This window comes from Coturnix japonica, chromosome 1 (genome assembly GCF_001577835.2).
Source record: "Coturnix japonica isolate 7356 chromosome 1, Coturnix japonica 2.1, whole genome shotgun sequence".
Taxonomy (NCBI): Eukaryota; Metazoa; Chordata; class Aves; order Galliformes; family Phasianidae; genus Coturnix; species Coturnix japonica.
This window is the reverse complement of record NC_029516.1, coordinates 149,041,674-149,063,282: the sequence shown is the minus strand read 5'-3', so window position 1 is coordinate 149,063,282 and position 21,609 is coordinate 149,041,674.

Below are 21,609 nucleotides of genomic sequence, written 5' to 3'. Positions count from 1 at the left end.
AAAAAGCTGTTTTACTACTGTTTATACAGCAGTGAAATGAGGTTTATATCCCAGCGCCATCAGTGTTTCTTTTATATCACACATGTACTTAGAACAAACTTCCTAGTGAAATGCCATTTCTAAAAAGTTTATTACTGAAATTTCAGTCAAATATTATTTCTCCTCATTCCTGCCAAGCCCATTCCACTAGGAATGCATTTATCTGATAAGATAGAGGCGAGATGTTTCTATCATTCACTCAGATAACCAGCTCCTCAGTTTCTGCTTACAAGGTTGTTTTTCAGCTACTCTGACCCAAAAAATGATTAATTTACTAGGAATATAAAACAAGACACAAAACTCAGGATTAGTCACTGTATCTATGCAAAACACTAATTCTTTTTATTTCTGTTACTAAAGGCCTAGAAAAACAGTAGGTGGTGAAACTGCATCTTCTATATTTTATACTGGATATGGTGAAGCAGTAATGACTTAAGTTGTGTAGTATCAGTTTTCTCCTGAATGTTGCATGCAATAAACTGACAGAAACTAACATTTTATTTATTTATTTATATTTTTTTTTGCCTAGGGAATACGTGCTTTGTACTAAATTTTCTGGCAGTTTTAAGATAGTCTCTATAATTAGTGGTCTAATTTTGTCCTGCACAAATGGCTTTACCCACCCAAGTAGGAACACAAAACTCATATTTGTGAACTCAAATTGGCTGAATGTGTGTCCTCAAACAAACGTGCTGTGAGTCTGCTGCATACTTACTATTAAGTGTGGCAGAATCTGAAACTACAGTCAACAAACACTGGAACATTACTCTGGGGGCAAAACAGGTGAGGCTAGGTAGCAAACTAGTATGAAAATGCAGGCCTTCTTAAACCAGCTCCCATTAAGATCCTCTGAACTTGAGTAAGTTCTCCCAAGAGATACAGGAGCAGTCAGGAAAATTTTCATTGTCAATGTGCCACCCTATACAGGTGTTAATATTTGGTATCATGATTTCATCATTGTTTGAGCCTAATGAGGCCACACATGAAGGAAGCCTATGAATCCCTAAGAACCAAGGACCCTACAGAATATCAGACAGAATAAACTACTGATAATTTCAATCATGATCCTCACATACACTTGCACAACACATATTCACCTCTGGTATTTATAGTCTTTGTTTCTGTGTTCTGTCTGCTTCTGTGTTTTATAAGCTGTCTACCAGTACAACTCAAATGCTGTACCCTTGGTCTGATCTTTATTTTATGATTGTCCACTCCTGTGTCAAAGTCAATGTTTCAAATTCCTGGAAAACCTATAAGAAATCTGGCAAATTATATGTGAGTAACCATGGCTGACTTCCACATACACTATGGTCTCAAATTGCACCATGAGTGGTTTAGATGGGACATTGGAGGTGTTTAAGAGAAGTATGAACATAACACAAATGACAGTACGGTTTGGTGATGGGACTTAGTAGGCCAGACTGACAATTGGATTTGATGACTTCGGTTGTCTTTTCCAACCAAGATGGTTCCAACATTCCATGAATCTATGCCTCTTTCAGTGTTTCATAGGGAAGCATAAAGCAGTCATATAATGAATGTGGAGGAGTTAAAAACACTTCTGAGGAAATACTTTTGTTTTCCTCTTGTCTGCGCTCTTTAATGTTATTTTTTCTATATGTAAATAGAAGTAAAAATAGCAATTATTACTATCATAATTAGTAGCACATTTCTTAAAATGAGGGTACTTTGAACTATAGGAAAACAAAAAACCTTGAAACAGGTAACAATTTCTTTTAAAATCGCAAAACAAGAGAATCTCATTTCTTAAAATGTTTGCTTTTGAGCTAAAAGTATAGTCAAGTTTAACTCAGAGCAAATTACTTCAGATGGGTTATATATCACTAAGTAATGATGTTTTTGATGAAAACGAGGCTAACTCAATGTGAACTGTAGCAGAACAAACTGTGTCTCTATAACTGTAACTTAATGGAACACTGCAGAATACGGACAATATTTGCTGATCGTTGTTTAATTTCTCAAAATCATATCATTTACAACACACTCTAAATAGGGAAAAAGAATTTGCAAGAATGTTGCAGAGATAATTATAAGAAGCACAAGCAGCAATGAGTAGGTGGAAGACTAAGAAGGCATTATTAGCCCCACCATAAATTTGGGACTTCAGTGATTTTATCAGCTATCTGCATGGGAGATGATGGAGAGAAGTGAGGATGGGGGTGGTTAGGTGAAGAGAAGGATACAGAACGTGAGTGGAAATGGCTTTGTAACTGGTGGGTTAATAACGTTATCTGTGTTGTTTTCTCCCCGGGTTATGGTACAATTACTGTATATGTAGGCATTTTTAATTGGAAGCTTGAGAGGCAATTAAGCAAATGAACAGCTAAAACCAAAGGGTCCAAAAATAAAAGAAAGGTTAACAAATTGGCTCTGATGTAAATAGCACTCATCATTTGTGCAGTATTTTACATTTTCGAAGCATTGTACAAACATTGGCTAATGAAGCATGGGTGTTCGTTGTTTATTTTTTATTCTCTCTTGAGTTAAAGAAATTAAGGTGTCTTCAGATGAGCAGGAACAAAAGAATAGTGCACCTACCAAACATTATACAATGCAAGAGCTGACTGCTATATAGATACACGGGCATTACAAACCTACAGGGCCCTATTCATCTGGGGCATTACCTGCTGCATTAATACTGTTCTTCCACAGGCCCTCTCTTAATCAGGCACAGTACTGTGCTAGGACTAGCTACTGCTCCATCAGCCACACTTCTGTGCCTTCATAGCACACAATGACATGTGTGAAGCACTACACAGTGCACCAAAAGAACTGCACACCAAGAAGTGGCATCCAACAGGAGTTCAGGTTGCAGAAAGAGCCCACAACAACCACACTCTCAGTACTGTTCTTTATCTAAACTCAACCACAATCTGGGCAGGAATAGCAGATGCATGGAGTGAAAATCACTGAAGCCTAAGGCTGATGGAATTCACTTGCTAAGGGAACATCCATGTTCTTGGATGTTAATTTTATGTATAAAAGTATTAAAATAAAAATGCGTAAGCCATTGTAGGAATGGGGAAAGAAACATTTGCTGATGAATGCCCTTATCATAAGATGATTTTGCAAGGGTTCCCTCCAGTCTCACAAACCATTCAGTTTCAGCTGTAAAATGACCCAGTTTTAATCCTCCTTGTTCTTCCCTCCCAGTAAAGAACTTGCCATAGTACCAAGCTTTAACATGTCACCATCCCGTGAGCTCAGTAAATGAAAATGCAGCAGTGGTTTCTCTGCTTCAAACTGAGACCAGTGTCGCATGAACTCATGGCCAGCAGGAATTATGTATGCTAAGAGAACAAACCTACTAACCCTGACCACATGGAGTATTAAGCACAGAGAAGCCTTGTGGAATCCAAAGGATCAGACTAAGTTCACACACTTAGCTGAGATGGTAGCAGTCCTGAAATGCTCTTCAGTAGGATTTTAATGTCCAGGCAAAAACACAAGTACTTACATATTCACTTTTGCCAAGAGGTTGGGAACTTGTGCCTTTGTTCCACCAAGGTAGGGTTTGAAGCACCTAAGTGCCTTTTTAGGATCTTGACATGAATGTTAGAGATTGCATTAAGAGCACAAAAAAAAAGGAGTTTTACACAGCCTGGATGGTCAAGCTCCAAGTCCTTGGTAGCAAATATGTTCTGATTCGTGAAGGATGGATCACAGAAGGAGATACTGAGAACATACAAGTCATTCTGTAACCGTGTAGAGTCTGCTGTTGCAAAGTATACATTTTCAAGTGTTTCCAGAACTACAGAAGTCTTGCAGCTGGTTCTGAGTCATTCTGAGCAGTAGAAAAGGTGATGAACATTATAGGAAATGATCTCCAGTTACTTCTAAATATTTTTCTGGAATGGAAACTTCTGCGAGCTATTTGCTCTGGGAGGTATTTTGTGGTTATTACGTTCATTTCTGTTCTGTTTTTACAGAAATCTGCTGCCTCCTCCTGCCCAGGACTTTTCAGTGACAGGCACAGCTGTATCCCATGAAGACCATTCAAGCTATCTCTTAAAGGAAGACAGTAAACAAAGCAACAAACTGATGCTCATTCTGCAGATGTTGAAGATAGCTCCTCACGCTGGCACACAGTGGGGTTCTTACTCCTTATGCAACTGAGCATTCACCAAAACTCTCACAAATTAGAGACTATATCACCTTAGAGAATGAGCCCCAGTTATGATGAACTGAGTCAGCAGCCATTCTGCTGGCTGCTGTCAGTTATCCTGTCTATCTATGTTTCCAGAAGGATGACAATCTGTTCTTGGAGTGATGTGTTATCTCAGCTGTTCAGCCAAAGGATTATATGATATGAACACATGAAATCTTACTGGTATTGAAGAATGCTCTCAAATTAAGCATCTGAGACACACAGGCCAGCGGCTGGGGCTACCTGCTCCCAGTAAATGCACTGAACACTAATCTTGCAAATTTTCAAAGAACATTTTCTTAACTCTGACTTCTATTCTGTTACAGCCTAGATTCTCAAAGGGAAAAGTAGAAGCTTCCTGACTTTAGGCTTTTAAGCCTTAATTGCTGAATAAAACTTAACAAAATAGTCTGTAGTGAGCAGCTTTTCTTTGGCAAGAAGACAGGCTCATCATAAGGGCTTGCCCTCTTGTGCATCTATGATTTCTGACAGATTACAGTTAGCCAAGTAATTAAGGTAAAGAAAGGAGCTTAAATTGGGAACCTAAAACTGTAAGAAAGGAGAATGAATATAAACACTGCAGACTATATTAGAGGATTAAAGGAGAAAGAAAAAAAAAAATGCCTCTGGAGGATTAAAGTGTTAAACATTAGTTAAACAGCTGAGAGACAACACAGTCTAATGTCTCTTTTTTCCTTCTTCTTTTTCTTTGTAATCCAGATTTAGCAGCAATTTTCAGATGTCTGATACCCTGACATGTGAAAATTGGATGTATTTTCATGAGATAAATTTCCCCAGCGGGTATGGGTTCTGGGGAGGGAGTTCTGCAACTTTCCACCACCAGGCAGCTACTGGTAGGTGGAGGTCTTTCTTGATGCAGGTCTTGTGTCTTGCTTGGCTGAGAGAGAACGGTTGCAGGAAGGATGGTTGTGTTATCTGGCTCAAGGTCAGCAGTAATGAGTACTACTGTTTACTTTGAGGGGGTAGAAGTGGCACAAAACAATGATTCCTTTCAGTATCTGGTGTCAACAGGAGGGAGAAAAAAAAAAAGAAAAAAAAAAGCCATAAAAGAAAGAAACATAGAAGATTTGTCCACAAGTGAAGCATAGATTTAACAGAGGGCACTCTATATGCCTCTGTGGAATGGTAACCTGAAAAAAAAACCAAAAAGATGGATTTCATCAGAAAGCAATTTAGGAGCACAGCTGATTTACAAGGTGAGTCACTGAAGCACATACTCTAAAAGAAGGCAGAGCCCAGTAAAAATTGAGTACATGTGGCAAACCACACACCAGGCCTGCCTTGGCTTCATCTATGCTGGCTCCACTCCCGGGCCTGGCCTATGTACCAAGCCTGTCCCAGAGAAAGCTAACGTTCCTCTCAGGCTTGGCAATGCTTAGGCAAGATTTTAGCGTAGATTCAACTAATGTATATCAAACTGTTTGCACTCTGTGCCTTTATCAGTTGAGTGAAGGGACCAAGCTGAGATTCTGTGTTTAAATGCAATTTAGGCTGACAAGCAAGAGTGCTCCCTGGTTGGGGGTGTGTAAACGGGAATCAAAGTGCTTGTTGTGAAACAGCAAGGTCAGTGATTCCTCTCTCCAATATTCAGGCCCTTGCTCCAGCTCTCTTACTGTCCCTGTGGCAACAAGAGAGCCTCAGGGGGAGAAAGTGGAAGATCACAGAACCATAGAATCATAAAATTAAGTTGGATCATCAAGTCCAACTCCTGGCTCCACACAGCACCACCTAAAGTCAAACCCTGTGTCTGAGAGTGTTGTCCAAACATTTCCTGAACTCCAAAAGTTCAGGGCTGTGCCCACTGCCCTGGGCAGACTGTTCCATGCCATTCCATCAGGACCTGTAGCTATCACAGAGAGCAGAGATCAGCACTGCCCCTTTGCTCCCTGTGAGGAGCTGCAGCTGCCATCAGGCCTTCCCTCAGCTCCTTTGCTCTGCATTGAGCAAACCAGGGGGCTTCAGCTGCTCCTCACACATTCCCCTGTAGATACTTCACCATCTTTGTAGCCCTCCTTTGGACACACTCTAATAGTTCAGTGTCATCCTTGTACCCAAAACTGCACACCGTACTTGAAGTGAAGCCATCAATGCTGCAATGATGCATCCCAAGATGCATCCCAAATGTATGGCAGGATCAGGCAGATACCAGCTCCTGGATCTTGCTTCCTTTCTTATTCCTCCTCAGGTGCCACCTACCTGTCTGTTCCAGTGCATAGCTCCAAATTCAGCCACCTCCAGCAGTTTTTCTGATGCTGAGCCCTTTGCTTGCTGCCCCAGGGAGGGAGATTTGCTCCCTTGCAGGCACGGGAAGGGCAGCAGTGCCACAGCAGCCACCTCTGCACATCCTGCTCACAGCAATCTACCTACGCTACTCTTACAAAAAATCATTCCAAGAAAAGCACCTTCTTAAATTGTGGTGATATGGGTGATTTCAAGCTGTCACCACACTGCCGCACAGATCTGCTCTCTGTGGCTGAAGTTTTCAGTACCGTCTTTCACTTCCCGTTAGTACTGATTCTTGTGGCTCTGGCTCTGTATTACTTTGAAAATTTGCCCATATGTATCTTCTAAGATCTATCAGCTCACTTTACTGACACAATCAAATCTTTACTGCTTTCAGTACTGCAGAACCAATATAGCTGAACAGCAAGTTATGTCTTCTTCTTGCAGCATCATCAAAATTGCCAGCCGAAGTTTGGTTTCTGATGCTTTATTACTGCCAGTGAAGATGTACAGAGCCAAATATATATATATATTTATTTATTTTGAGATACTCATATTATTGTCATTTAAGCAAACAAATCTCACCTCACTATCAAAATAATAAGAACCCCAGATTTTCTCCCAGAGCAGTAAATGAGTATCTGAGAGCAAAAATGAATTGGATAAGGAAGAGCCAATATGACACTATCTCACTTGAACTCCATGATGGACTACATTCTCAGAAACAACTGTCAGTATTATGGTCATAAATTTTGGTACCCATGGCAGTTAATGGCTAGTTAACAGCAATTAAAACCAGTTAATAGGCAGTTAATCCCAGCATATCCCACATTTCATCTTGCATGTATTTGATTGAAAACACAAATAACCACGATGACACTTCCTGCTTGCAAATGCCATTTGCCCCAACAGTGGGTGCAAACCGTATGTAAACAGTGTGGGGTAGCCTAATGAAGATCTGTTTTTAAAAGAACTAGTATGAAAATAAATGAACAAATAAAAGAAAACAGATGTTCAATACCAAATGCACACAATAAAAGAACATTTAAAAATAAAGCCTGAAACAGCTAAACTAGAATCACAGAAATCCCAAGTTGGAAGGGACATGTAAGGTTCATCAAGTCCAACTCCTGGCTCCACACAGGACCACCCAAAAATCAGACCATGTGTCTGGGAGCAATGTCCAGATGCTTCTTGAACTCCAGCAGTTTGGGACCTTGAGCACTTCCTTGGGAAGCCTCACAGTTAAGAGAAAATTGGGGTTTAAGGGTCGTCTGTCTCTGCTGTAAGCTTGGCTGGTTGGCCTCAGCCTTGAAAGCAACAGCAACACAGATTTTCTCTGCTTCTGCCTACACTGATCAACTCATCCTCCTTATGATCCAGAACAGGATGTCCTAGGCCTGTGGGAGGCTCTGGCAACAGATAACAGCAGTAGGATTTGTCTTCCCATGAGGCCTCCATGATGGCTTGGTACCCTTCAATTCTTGGCAGCAGCCACAAGCAATGTAACTTAAAGCTGGATGGGGAAAATCAAAAGTCAAAAGCCACCATAGCTGTCTGTTGTGTATTCTTCTACCTGAAGTTTGTTACTGTGGAAAAGGCAGGATATCAGTGCTGGGTGAAGTGAATCCTGTGCTATGATTGTGAAGACCTTTGATTTTAATAAAATAAGGCATTAAGGTTATTGTTGAAATTATTATTGTCATCCTTATTATTGTTTGTACAGCACATCTTCCAGTTTTAAAGGCCTGGAGAAACCTGACAGCTGATGTGAGGATTAATGTTGTCATTTGCTATGGTTACCAGCAAACCTTTGATTAAAGTCATTGCTGCAAGTTAAGCTCTATTGCCACATTCTCACTTGTTTTATGGCTGCAGCAAGCTGTTAAGGTAGGACTTAGTATTTGTCTGTTGAAACAAAACTGTGGGCAACTGATTCGTTGTCTATCATGCTTTTTTGGTATATTTTCTTTCTTCAGCACTTCAGATTTGTGCTCTCGGGGCCCCTCAATACAAAACACTGTTTCTGATCCATTTCTTGCAACAATTCTTTTTCTTTTTAAGTAGTTTATGCATGTTTTTCAACAAACAGATATTAAATGAAATGTATGCAATCTAAACATGTGAGTTAAAAATAAGGGGATGGAAATAAAAGGGCAACTGCATTGTAGTTATAAAATTAAGCAGTGTCGATGTGCCCATTTCCACTAAATTATTACACGTTAAAGGTTACCAGAAAGGCCACACTGCAGCAATAGTTTGATTTGTGCCTCTGTTCTCTATACGGTATATAAGTCCTGTCTTCAGTTTGTCAGACAATATGCCAGCCTAAAAGAAGGTATGCAATTAAGAAGGAAAAAAAGCACAAATAAACAGTGCCATCTTTTGGGCACTGCTTAAACTCCACAATTATTAAATTCCAGATATACGCAACTTGTGAACACTATATAGGAATCCACATAAAGACCCCATCTTTGTTACAAGTGACTTTAATGTATTAGCTTCACCTCTTCTTAAGAAGTAGCCATAAGGACTCAAACCATATTCATGATTTTCTGAATGCCAAAACAAATACCAAGGTCATATAGAGATTCCCAGGTGTATTTCTGCATACAGTGCTCACTCAGTGAGGAGTTAGGCCATGAAAGCTGGTCTGACAATCTAATTCCGCCTTGAAAGGAAACAATGTTGAGTCACGGTTTACTAACAAGGTAGATACAGAGTTTATGCAAGGCTAGGGGCTAAGTACAGAGTGTTAGAAAACTACTGCACTTACTTGGAATACATGCATCACAGCAGTCACCACCATAGTAGCAGACAGCATCATAGCTGACTGTAAGCAGTCAACACAGTGGACTATAACAAAGGACTAAGCAGTTCCTGAAACATCCAGAGGCTAAATGGCCAAGGAAGGGACTGTACAAGGAGATAAGGCACCTGTATGTCTGCTCCAATGTAAAAGCAGAATAGTAATTTGTACCTGATTTAGGCAGTGTGTGTTTCTTCTCCAGCTTTGATCAAGTTTGTGTTTAGTCCTGAGTAACATGACCTTTCAGAGACTTAATACTCAGTGTTTCTGCATAACTTCAGTACACTGTGAAGACCAGAAGGCAGAGCACTAACAAATCCTTCCCTAGTCTCATTCCCTGGAGATAAATCCTTCAGTGATGTACAGGTACTTGCATGCAATTGAGTCCTGTCCCAGACTCCACCATGGTAAGTCCAGACATGACATAATATTCATAGATGAGAGTTGTCTTACATTTGAAATAGTAAGTGATGCAGTTAGGAGCTGCAGAAATATAGATAGGTAGACAATGAGTGAACCCCCAAAGCAGAGATAAACAAATTATTTTGTGGCACAGATTCTGAAAGATCTTTAGGCTCCTAAATCTTAAGAAATCAGTCAAGGTTAAGTTATCTGTGATGTTCATCTGTACCAGATTCCATGTGGCTCTTCGTCTGCTGTCTCTGCATTCTCTCTTCTTTCTTTTCCTAGTACAGATCTATGATGGAAATGTTCTTGTACTCTTATGTTACCAGCTGAAGGTAGTATTATTTAACATCTCTTTCAGGAAGACCAACACAGAAAGAAATATTCTAGGAGAAGGAGAATTAGACTACAAAGCGCCATAACATGGACAAGGATCCAAAATTAAAAGGGTTTCTCCAATTTAGATATCTCTAAATCCCCACTGCAGTTCTCTACCGAGTTGTGACCTAAGTGATGCATTGCTCATCAGGTTATGGAGAACATCTTAGCTTTCTCTAACACTGTTCTGCTCTGTGTTTTTCTCCTTAAAGTTCCCAGCTGCCTGATTTGTTAATATTTTCACAATAATAGGGAGAATTTTGAAGACATATGTGCTGTCCTTATTTCTGTAAACTTATATGCTCTGTTTACTTGGAAGAGTTTGGCAGCAGTAGCCATAGACCAGTTGTGTGTGTCACACGGTGCACATTGCAAAGATCAGCACACAGATACATCTACTCTGCTTACCAAGCATATCGTTTGCTGCTTTGCAAACAGTGAAAGGCTTGATTAAATTCAGATCTTGTGTGTTTGCCAACCTGGCTCGAGGTCATAGTGGTGGAATAAAAATCTCATTAGAACTGAACTGTACACTCAAGGATAAATCACTGTCTTTCTTCATCTGCAGACTCTTCACATGCGATGTACGCTGTTTCCATGTGCAGTGCCTTTTATTTCGATTGGTCCTTGGTAGTAAAGACTGCATCCAGTTGCTTTCTGGTGACAAGAAGATACTGTTTGACACTATATAGTTTGAATGCATTTCAGAGTGTTCTCATCTATATTGCTCTTATGCTAACAGCCAAGAATCAGCAAGGATGTGACAATGGGCATCTGCTACACATTGCTTGGTCAAGAGCACATTGCACTGGGTGACACCTTCATTAAGCAACTGCATGAAGAATCCTGGTGCCTGGCCCATACTCTCAAGGGGAATTTTACCCAATCCAGCCTCTGCTGAAAGGGAAGCATGATGGAGCTCAGGCAAGCCAAGAAATTTCTGAGGTGTATTGAAGGCAAATTTTTGTACAAGCACTGGATACAACAATATCTTTGAGAGATTCACTCCACAAAGTGTTGTTTCCCTGGTTGACTGTGTCAACCTTATACCAATTTTACAGAGGCAGCTGGAATTATTCTGTTGGAAAACAATGTTGTTCTCACAAAAAGGCCATTTTTCCATGAGAAAATTTTCAATTTTGCTCAAAATCATTTTGATTTTCTGTCAAGCAAATGGAGCAGACAGCAGCCCAGCTGCTGACTTGGAAAGCTCTTTCAGCTGTGTTTCATGGTGGCAAAAAGTCAAATGGACAAAGGCCTGCTGAAGGGGAAGCTAAAGGCCACAGCTGTTTTATGAGCTCCCTTGCTTATGAGTGTCCAACAGACCACTCCAAGATATATGCTATTGTCTGACCAGAAGAATCCTACAGAAACTTCTGAGCCCTCTCAGCTCTTTTTGCTACTGCTGAAGGCAATATCTCCCATTTTCTGGGGAGTCCAGAAGCAACCCATTTTCCCTTGCCCTCAGCAACTCATCACCTTGCCTAGAGAATTATTTAACTGTCTTAGAAGCTTTCTTTAGGGTGGCCCCAGAAATGCAGGATCCATCCAGGATATTAAAAGGTTTTCTCACTGTGAACAAACAGGTCCATCTGGATAGCTCTGGGTACATGCTTAGGATTCTTAACTGGGTATATCTTAAAATTTGGTATAGAACAGATAATGTCAAACTGACCACAGAGATTCCTTGTGCCAGCAGGTGGAATACCTCCACAGGCAGCTTCTTTCTACATTTTATTGTGGGTTCAGTCCCCAGTCAGGACATCTGTTGTCTCTATTGACCATCAGCAGAGACTAGATGGACACTTACATTCACTGGTCTCAATTGGATGGCTGAAATAATGGTGGTTTCAATACTACGTTGACATTTTACAACACTTTTCACTCTGTTAAAATACACCTTACTTTACAGGGACAGCCCAAGGCCTTTTTGCCTCTCCACAACTCCTCTTACATCTCCTGATCTTGTTTATGCCTTTGCAAAGGACTTAAATAATATTTCAGAAACCTAACCCTCATGGGAGTAGCACTCAAATGACCAGGAACAGTTATGCCCTGCTGGTGGTGGTCCATTTTAGCTATCTACTTAATTGTAGTATTCTTCTGGCATCTATAGTGTTGAAGCTTTTATTAAAAGGTCTTTGTAGTTAGACAGCACAAGAACATTCTTGGACCCTTTGTGTTACTTTGGTTCCAGGGACCCAAAATGAACATTTAGGTTAGAAGCAAAATTCTTCATTTGCCATTATATGTCTACAAAATAGGCAGAAGCATACATGTAGCCATGTATATTTCATCATAAACCTACTCTATAATTTACCTTGATACCTCTGCTTTTCAACTCTAAGATGAAAGCCAAAAGTGATATTGTGGAGAAATAACCCATGTGCACATCTACACGTTTGCTAGGAGAATTAAAATGAATAACTTCTCATCACATCTGAGGTGATTTCAAGAACTGGAAAGCACATGATGAATACTAGCATATGCTGAGGTTATACCAGATAAAAGCATCACTTGAATTTTTACCAGATAACCCATTTCCTGCTTTGGATTTGTATTATGTATTTCAAGCGAAGAGGAAATTCTAGGTAGCTCAGCTGCCTTGCTGTGCTGTACAACTCCAACCTACCAGTGGGTGATTTCTGGCACAGTTTTAGCCCTGTGTATTTTGTCTGAGAGTGAGATAAGCAGCACAGATCTTGGTTAATGCAGATACTTCCTTTGTTTCAGCAACTGCAGCCAAATCAGATACTGCAAATATCTCAATATCTACCCCTTGTTTAATGAGAAGCAGCTGCCAATGCATGAGGAAAGGGAAGGTCCCTACATTTAGGTCCTTTATAACACACCAAATTTGAAGAACATTGTGTATGAGGGAAGGAGACTGGTAGGAAACAGGATCTTGGAGGTATTCAGAGTCTGCATCCAAAATGAGCACTGGTGGGGGCAAGTAAGACCATCAGCAGGTGTAAAAGAAGTCATTGTAGCAAAGATAATGTTTGTGCCAAATGGATATATGAGCCCCATGGAGCAGGAAAGGATAGGCTATAGGGCAGATGAGCCTAGAAAATGTGTGGGGAAGGGCTGGGGAACAGAGGACAGATGAAGGGATGGGGCAACAGAGGTGACAGGATGTGAGGAAACAGCCCAGGGAAAGAAAATAGAGGCAGCAAAATTCCCTGGCGTGCTTTCTCAAGCCTGCTGGCTGCAGAGATTCCCCTGGACAAAATCAAACAAACAAACAAAAACCCAATCCATTGCCATGACATCAAAGAGAATTTCAAGTCCCCCCACACCAACCAGAGGCAGTAGGAACAGTACCATTTGCAGGAGAACATGGCCCTATTTTCTCTCTTCACAGCAGCCATCCCACTGTTGCACATCCTCCAACACAGGCAGCAGTTGGGATGACTCCCTTTCTACAGAGCAGGCAGAAAGATTTGGTGGAGAAAAGCTTAGTCTTGGTTTTTCTGAGCTACTGAAGGCATTTTAGTTCTCAGCTCTCAGCATAATGAGCAGCTAAACCCCAGAGTTCAGGTTCAAAAACCTCAGCCAGATTTTTCATTGCTGTTGTTATTCTGTACTCAGATACATTTGGCCAGGCATATTATTTATGATCCTAAACAATTAACATCCCAGTTATTGTTTGCTATGACACCGAGGAAGGATGCAGTTGGAATGCTAAGAAGAACAGGCAGATAGCAACTATTTCTTGTATGGAAATCCCTGCTCAAATGAACCAGAGATGTCAAAGCATTGAGTTAGTTTTGATCAGTTGATTTCATGGACATGGTGGGTATCTGAGTCTGCTTTTCCCATTAGTGAGTCTGAAGAACCTATTGAGTATTCTTGTTTTTGATGTATAATTTCCAAGAGCTATCTCTTTGCTTGCTGTTGTGAGGTTTATTAGCACCAAGATGATTTGTTGATTATTTTAGAAAGTGATGCTCTAAATGTCTTCTCTGACCCCCGAAAACTCAAGTGATTTCTGAGTTTGGCACAGGAAACCTCCCCATTACTTATGTAATTTATAGGAATGGACCCAGAAAAGACTGTGTCAAACATTCCTGCTCGCAAAACTTTAAATGACTCAGTAGCAGTTCAAACCACATCAATGTTTGCACCATCAATTATTTTGAAAGGGAAATACATTTCCATTTTCATGAGGCGGAGGAAGATAAAGCGATGTTTTATGAACTTTCTCTTATGTGTCAAGCTGGCTTGGTTGAATTTTGGATAGCACTTAAACATGTCGGGGCTTTTCCAGGAAATGATAATTTACAAGCTTTTGAAACTCATACTCCCCCTCTTCACAAGTCAGAAAGTATGACCTAGTTTGTGTTACAGCCTGAAGATGTGACCTAGTTTTACAGGTAGCCTGCACCCATTGTGCTCAGCTCAGCATTGTAAAATTTGGAAAACTCTTCATGAAAAGTGAGCTGGACTGTCTCTTGGAATCATTATTCCTTTTATCTGGTCTCTGGAAAGGTAACAGTACTTCCTAATTTAGAAAGCTCAGGACATATAAAAAAAAGGAAAAAAAAAAAAAGACACATCTTTAGCAGCGCTTGACCTCCTTGGTTCATTTCCTCAGCAACACTTCTTGATCTGGCTCCAATGACTGCAAAAAGTCCAAACTGATCTCCTTCTATGATCTAGTCACCCATCTGGTGGTTGAGAGAAAAGCTGTTAATGTAATCTACCTTGACTTCAGCAAAGCCTTTGACACTGCCTCCTACAGTATTCCCTACAGAAGCTGGCTGCCCATGGAATGGACTGGTGCACTCTTGGCTGGGTAAAGAACTGGCTGGATGGCTGGGCCCAGAGGGAGAAGGTGAATTGAGTTAAATTCAGCTGGCAACCAGTCATGAGTGGTGTTCCCCAGGGGTTAGTGCTGGGGCCTGTCCTCTTCAACATCTTTACTGATGACCCAGTTAAAACATTAAGTGCACCTTCAAGTTTGCAGATGACATGAAGTTGGCTAGAGGTGTTGATCTGTCCGGGACTAGTGAGGCCCTACAGAGCGATCTGGACAGGCTGGATTGCAGGGCTGAGGCCAGCAGGATGAAGTTCAACATGTCCCTATGGGGCAGCTGCCCCCTGTCATGGGCACAGGTAAATCTAGGTAACCCGTGACAATCTTGTAGCAAATACCATCTGAGAGATCTCCATGACATCACTTACTAATTTTCCAGACTTTTCACTGCACTTAATAAGGATTTCTTTTAAATAGTATAAATAATTGAGAGCACTGTTTATCATCACATCCAGGCTGATGAGCAAGAAAAGAAATAATATCAGAGAGGGAAGTTTTAAAAGTATTGCCTAACCAAGGAAGGAAATAAAATGGAGTTTTCTTTGCGTGGAAAGCTGTATGTGGTCACACCCACAGCTTTTGAGCCATGAATCATAATGTTAAAAAGAAATTTCCAGGCTGGACCAGGCTCTGAGCAACTTGATCTAGATGTAGGTGCCCCTGCTCATTGCAGGGGAGTTGGACATGATGGTCTTTAATAGCCCTTCCAACTCAAATAATTCTGATTCTTTGAAATTATTGATTCAAGGCAGTGAAGCACTGGCACAGCTACCCAGAGAAGCTGGGGGTGCCCCATCCCTGAAGGCATTCAAGGCCAGGTTGGATGGGGTCCTGGGCAGCCCGAGCTGCTGGGTGGCAGCCCTTCCCACAGCAGGAGTTGGAACTGTATCAGCTTTGAGGATCTTTCCAAGCTAAACCGTTCTTTGATTCTATGATCTAATAAAAAGCTCACTTCTATGGTAGAAGACACATCAAATTGTGCTGCACTGAAGGATAGCAGTGATGTCTAATGTGAGCCTTCAGAGGCATGTGCTGAGTTAATTTTCCTCCTAACAAAACATAATTGACCTACAAACATGACTGCTGTGGGGATACATGGTGATGGTTACGTGTTGTCTCTTTTGCACGCAAAGAGGAACGGATTAGATGAACAAAGTGTTGCGAGGGTTACTTGAACCGCCTAAAACTAGGTCACATTAAGAAATTCAAAGAAAACTTCTGAGTTTACTGATACATTTTAGTAAGCAACACACTTCCGAGTATGCAGGAGACACGATAATATGAGAAGTACCAGTATTCTGTTCAGCTTGGCCTTTTCTTGCTTTAAAATTACACCTGTAGTGAACTTTTGGGTAAAGGTTATATAATGTGAAGCAAATGGGGAGCAAGGGGTTTGGTTGAGCCCAAACTCAACTGCCCATTTCCATGGTCTGAAGTTGCATGATGCCCACTGTCACCTTCAGTCCCCTTTTACCCTCTGAGAAAACCCAGCTGGCATGTACAAGACTCAGTGTCCAGCCCAAACTACCGACTCCAAACAATAGACCACGACGAAAGATAGTTCATCGGTAACCATTGGGCAGCATCAGCTATAATTACTTTGAAAGGAGGAGCTGGTATTAAACCCGTGGTACATTCTTGGTGTTGGTCCTTATTTTAGTGGCTCTTACAGTCTGTTATTTTTTCCTCCCTCTAATGGTCAAGAGGGAGAGGAGATCCTGCCCTGGCAGCAGGAACTTGCTCCAGCAGACTCTTTGGTAACGGGCCCGTTCCCATTGTTGATTCAGACTGTCTCGTGTTGGGAGAAAACCCACATTCATAGACCTTTTTTTCCTCTGTCATAACTTAGATTACTTTTCATTGAATGTGTCTGCAGCCCATAACAGCCTTCAAGGCCATCTGTGCCCCTGGGTGTTTGGCAGAGCGCAGCAGATGCTGACCGGAGCCTCCTCTGCTTTCCATCTTTCAGTTTCACAAGTGCCAGTGATACCTGGGCAAAACCAAAGAAAATAAAACAAAAAAGCCTCCCTAACAGTAACACTGAATTTCTGCTTGAGTAATGTCTTACAGACTTCACACAAGCACGTGTGATAAGGCAACATGAAAGCCTCTGGAAATCAGGTGTTATCTCTGTTCCCTCCAAGTTAGGATGGAGCAATCAGGTTGTCCTGTTCCTGGCTGCCAGCCATGGGTGCTGGGAAGAGATGTGTTGTGTTGGACACTGGTAAGCAAATACAGCATTGCCTATTCAGCTGTTAGTAATGTTGCCAAAGTCACTTGGCACCATCCTTTTAACACAGACAAGATAAATGCCATAAAGAATTATAAACATCGTGGCATATCTCTCAGGAAGTACAAAGGAAAGATATGACACCACTGAGCAAACTAAAGGACAGTATTATTCCCAGTTACACAGAGACTGTATATATTAAGTTTGAAATAGATGCAGCTAGTGAAACTAGCTAAAGGAAGCATCACTTGCATCGCTGCTAGGTTTTAAAGCAGTTTACACCGCACAGAGTGACAAACACCAGTACACACCGAAAGAGTTACCTCTAAAAAAAGGCTTGAAAAGAAATTGTCATATATAACACTATTTACAATACTAATCTGATTGCTGACAGCAGAAAAAAAACCAAGCTCTGGTTTGAAAGTGAGAAGCTAAGCCCTTTCTTACCATACCATATTAACCGAGATTAATGAAAATGAATGAATTGTAACAAGCAATTTATGTATTTGGAGGGAATTTTTCGCATTCAGCAAGTCTCACAGCACAGCTGGGCCGATAGACTTCTCAATTATCTTTTTTTATGCGAGCTGCTTTGTTTCACAGTCTCCCACATCAGCAAAATTCTGCGTATGTACAGATGGCGTATACCAGGGAACAGGAGCAAACTTGAGTAAATTCGTTTGCATGCTTTCAAATACATCATGGGAGCATTTCTGTTTGGCTTTTTTCTTCTTTTTTCTTCTTTTTTTTCCTTTTTTAAATGTTTTTAAATGTCATTTTCATCAAAACTGAAAAAGTAGAAGTAGCTGCTTAGCAAAGCAGAAACAGAATAAAGCACCGCTAATCCACAGGAAGCAAAACATGGGACTCACAGCCCAAGGCAATCAATACTAATTTAGTGTATTACTCTTTATATTTATAACAAGGCTAATTAGGTTACAGTAAAGTGACCTTTTCTTACTCACAGCGGTACAACAGACCTTTCAGAGTTGAGATGTAATTCAGAGAAGTGGTGATTCAACAGTGCGGTTATAGGTGACAATAGATGGTAGAACAGACAGCTGTTTCAGGGGTTAGTTACCAAACTAAAAATGCTTTCTGCTGCCAGATTCTTCCCAAATACATCACTCCCTATTGAGGGTGATAAATCAAGAAGGTGGGAGCTCAGGTCTGGACCTCCATTGCCCACCTTGGGCTTGTTTAACTCTCTCACCAGGTTTTGACCTGCTCGGAGGAGCTCTCCCCACCAAGCCCCAAGGCTCACAGCACGTACACCCAATTCCGTGTGATCAAAAGATAACTTTGTGGGTTGAAGCACTACTCTTGCGTTATTTCGAGCTGTGTCAGCTCAGAGACACAGAACAAAAGAGCTCAATGGAGAATTCTATAGAGCCTTGGTAGGACTTGGTAGCATCTCTCAAGTACTAGTAGGGACAAGCTTCAGTTGCAAGGTTGTTTTCTACTCAGTGTCTCCTAACTCCAATCCTCCTCCAGTTAGCAGGACAGAAATCATAAAATCATTGAATGGCTTAGGTTAGAGGGGACCTTGAAGATCATCCAGTTCTGACCCCTTGTTGTGTGCAGTGCCTCCCACCAGCTCAGGCTGCACAGGGCCCCACCCAACCTGGCCTTGAGTGCCTCTAGAGATGGAGCACCCCACAGCTTCTCTGGGCACCCTTTCCAGCACCTCACCACCCTTTAAGTAAATAATTTCTCCCTAACATATAACCTAAATCTCCCCTCTTTCATTTTAAAGCCATTCCCCCTTGTCCTATCACCATCAGACCTTATAGAAAGTTGGTCTCCCTCCTGCTTATAATCTCCCTTCAAGTGCCAGAAGGCCACAATGAAGTAACCCCAGAGTCTTCTCCAAGCCGAACAAGCCCAACTGTCCCAGCCTGTCGTCACAGGAAGAGATGCTCCATCTCTTAGATCATCCTCATGCCCTGCTCTGGATCCACTCCAACAGTTCCACAACCTTCTTGTGCTGGGGACCCCAGGTCTGGTTGCAGTACTCCAGATGGAGAGCAGAGCAGAGAGGGGGGGACAATCCCTTTCCTCTCCCTGCTGGCGCCACCCCTATTTTGATGCAGCCCAGGATACTGCTGGACTTCTGGGCTGGAAGAACAATATCATTACTCAATTTGTTTTTCTACAGCAAAGATTTGGAGCTGTGATGAACAAACAATCATTAAACCTTTTTTTTCTTTAAGTTTCATTCATGCGTGTCATACTGAGCAGCAGAATAATTTAGTGACACTAACATTGCAAAATGCTGCAGGAAACCAGGAAACTGGTTAAGCCCATAAAGTAGATCATCTGGGAGATATTTATATGAAAAGGAAAGACAATCTGCAAATGACTGATAACTGTTTAGTGCCCAGAGAGCAAAATCAGTATGGAGAGGTGATGCCAGTTGCTAGACATTGGTTGCTCTGGATGTCAGCGGGTTGGAGAACACCCACTTCACTCAGTCTGATGACTACTAAAGAGTGGGTTAAAGCATTTCAAATTGATGGGACATGAGCTAAAGGCATTCAGTACAAAGGAATATGTACACTTCCCAAATAATTACCTTCTGTGCAGGCTGTGGTTGTGTTTCAAGTGCACCAAAATTCATACCCTGTTGGGAAGGGGATGATGTTTGTGAATCCACACCTTACAGGGTAGGGGCTCCCCAGAATTGCCCATCAGGGCATTCACTCACACCTGGTAGTGCAGTTTAGAGACTATGGAAGCCAGGTACCTACAAAGTGAGGCAGCAGCTCTGTCGTGGCTGTAAAGATATGAGAGCACCTGAAATGTGAGTTCAGCTGCCAAAAAAGGATCCTGGCATCCTCTGCTAAATGAGCAACTGGGGATCTCTCACGTGGAGAATGCATTGAGAACCAGAAGGTTAGAAAAATGAAAGGAATCTGTCATTTTGTGACTTGCAGCTTGTAAGGAGCAGGAAGTAATTGGAGTTTGCGCTTGTCTTCTGTCAAAGCCAAATGTAAATGGATTGGAGTTTGGTGATGTGCAGTCTAGGGAGAAGCAGCACCCCTCACAGGAGGGGAAAAATATTGTATATGGTCACGTTCATGAAGTCACGTTCATTACTAATTTTGTAATGGAAATCTGTAAGAATGGATGATTGTTCGGAGCCCTCTGAATCAGAGACATCAAACGAAGTTCAGTATGGACTGATCTGTGCATCCCATCCATTGGCTCCTTATACCCCAACTACTTTGTTTCCATGCAGCTCAGCCTTTGCTCTCATGCCTCAAAAATCAGTTTGACACTGTTTCCATTTGCTGTCTGAAAGACATAGTAAATCCACCTGTAAGTGGTCAAAGGAGAGGGATGCTTTGATCTGAACTATATGTGCTGCTACCACCAGGAAAAAGCTGTAAGTCAGTGAGCAGGGTAAGCAGGATGCTGACAGCTGGAAGGAGCCAGGGAAAGGAAGAGGGATAGGCAGAAAAAGAAACACTCACTGGTTCAAGAGCATAGGGATGTGGTGTGGAGGTGTCCCCAGTTACCAAAATATGCAGTTGTAAGCCTGAGTATGAAAATCTACTTTTTCAGCAAGAATACAATAAAAGCATACTTAGGAGGAAGTTTTTCACACAGAGGGCAGTGATGCACTGGAACAGGTTGCCTAAGGAGGCTGTGGATGCCCCATCCCTGGAGGCATTCAAGGCCAGGCTGGATGTGGCTCTGGGCAGCCGCCTGGTCTGGTGGTTGGCGACCCTGCACATAGCAGGGGGTTGAAACTGGATTACCGCTGTGGTCCTTTTCAACCCAGGCCATTCTGTCATTCATACAAATGATTACATGCAAATACACGTAATTCCAAACTGCCATTTCTGGAGAAGGCTTGGTTGAGCAGGTAGTTTTACTTTATTATCTGAGCTTAAACACACCCATTGCCTTAAATGACCCTGCTCAAGCTTTCCAAACTGGGGCTGCTCAGATATAAAAAGCTAAATCAAGCTGTACTAACAATACTACATATAGTTTCACATTTTCTGTTGAATGCACATAAGAGGCAGAAAGACCAAGCAAAATGTGCAGATTAGGACTTCCATACATTGCTACAGGCTTGGGAAATGCTGGAAAGCTGTACAGAGGAAAAGGATCCAAGGCTGTTAGCTGACAGCCAGCTGAACATAAGCCAGCAGTGTACCCAGGTGGCTACAAAGGCCAATGGCATCCTAGTTTGTATCAGAGAGAGTGCAGCCAGCAGAAGCAGTGAGGTGACCAGTCCTCACTGTACCCAGCACTGGTGAGGCTGTACCCTGAATACTGTGTTTAACTTTGGGCTTCTCTCTACACAAAAGACATTGAGGCCCTAGAGCCTGACCAGAGAAGGGCAAATAAGCTGCGAACAGTCTGGAGCACAAGCCTTAAAACAGAGCAGCCAAGGGAGTTGGGATTGTTTAGTCTGGAGAAGAGTCTCAGAGGATACCTTATCGCTCCCCATAACTACCTGAAGGGAGGTTGTAGTGAGCTGGGGGTCAAGTATAACTAGT